The following is an 860-nucleotide window of genomic DNA, read 5'->3' on the forward strand; positions in this document are numbered from 1 at the left end:
TACTCCAGAACTGAATTTTGATGCTAAACAGCAGCAAATATATAACCAAATACACAAAAAATGCTGAGGGATCATCTGTGAGGCAACTTTGAATCTGGAATAATGATTTTAATCCTAGAAACTGATACATCTCTCAAGAAAATAATGTACTGTGTGTTTTATTATAGTTTTTACTAAATATGCTTTCTTTTCAGGCTATGACTACAACAATGGCATTGATTATCAGAAGCTCTTGGAAACTTACAGATATTCAGGATTTCAAGCAACTAGTTTTGGCTGTGCAGTAGAGGAGATCAGGAAAATGGTATATACATGTATTTTACATTGATTGTTTAAAGATATTTTTTCTGTGGGTAGTCTAATTTAAGAAGTGATCTTTCTTTTTACTATAAAATATTCACATTTGGACTAGGATATTTTTGAGTTATTAAATATAATATTTAAGATACCAATATCAAATTACATTTTTAGGATTACCTTCCCATCACAAATTAACAAGCTCACAAAAAAAATCAAAATATTTCTCAGTTTATGAAGTGACAGACTGCATGGAAATGTATAGGAAAATTTTACTCTTTATTTTTGTTCTGCCAGTGTTCAGAATGAGATACCAAAGGGAATTTTTGAAGTTACTTGGGAGGAATGTGTAGTCCTCCTAGTTCTAGAAAGTTTTCACACAATGGATAATCTATCAACATTTTTCCCCCATTATATATGGCATGTTGCAGTTATAGTTTTACAGATGTTGATTATTGGATAAGTGATTAGTTTGCATTCTCATATCTAACTTTCCTTTTATTGTGTTTGAAAAACTGGGAACTCCATTCTTATATATTGTTCATTGACTTTTTTCCCCAGCA

The 860-nt window shown here is 30.6% G+C and overlaps 1 pseudogene; it reads left to right on the forward strand.

The window, feature by feature from the left end:
- The window catches only part of LOC119586597, a 17,773-nt pseudogene that overhangs the window by 5,020 nt on the left and 11,893 nt on the right, over positions 1–860 (forward strand).

Source organism: Penaeus monodon, chromosome 21 (assembly GCF_015228065.2).
Source record: "Penaeus monodon isolate SGIC_2016 chromosome 21, NSTDA_Pmon_1, whole genome shotgun sequence".
Lineage (NCBI taxonomy): Eukaryota > Metazoa > Arthropoda > Malacostraca > Decapoda > Penaeidae > Penaeus > Penaeus monodon.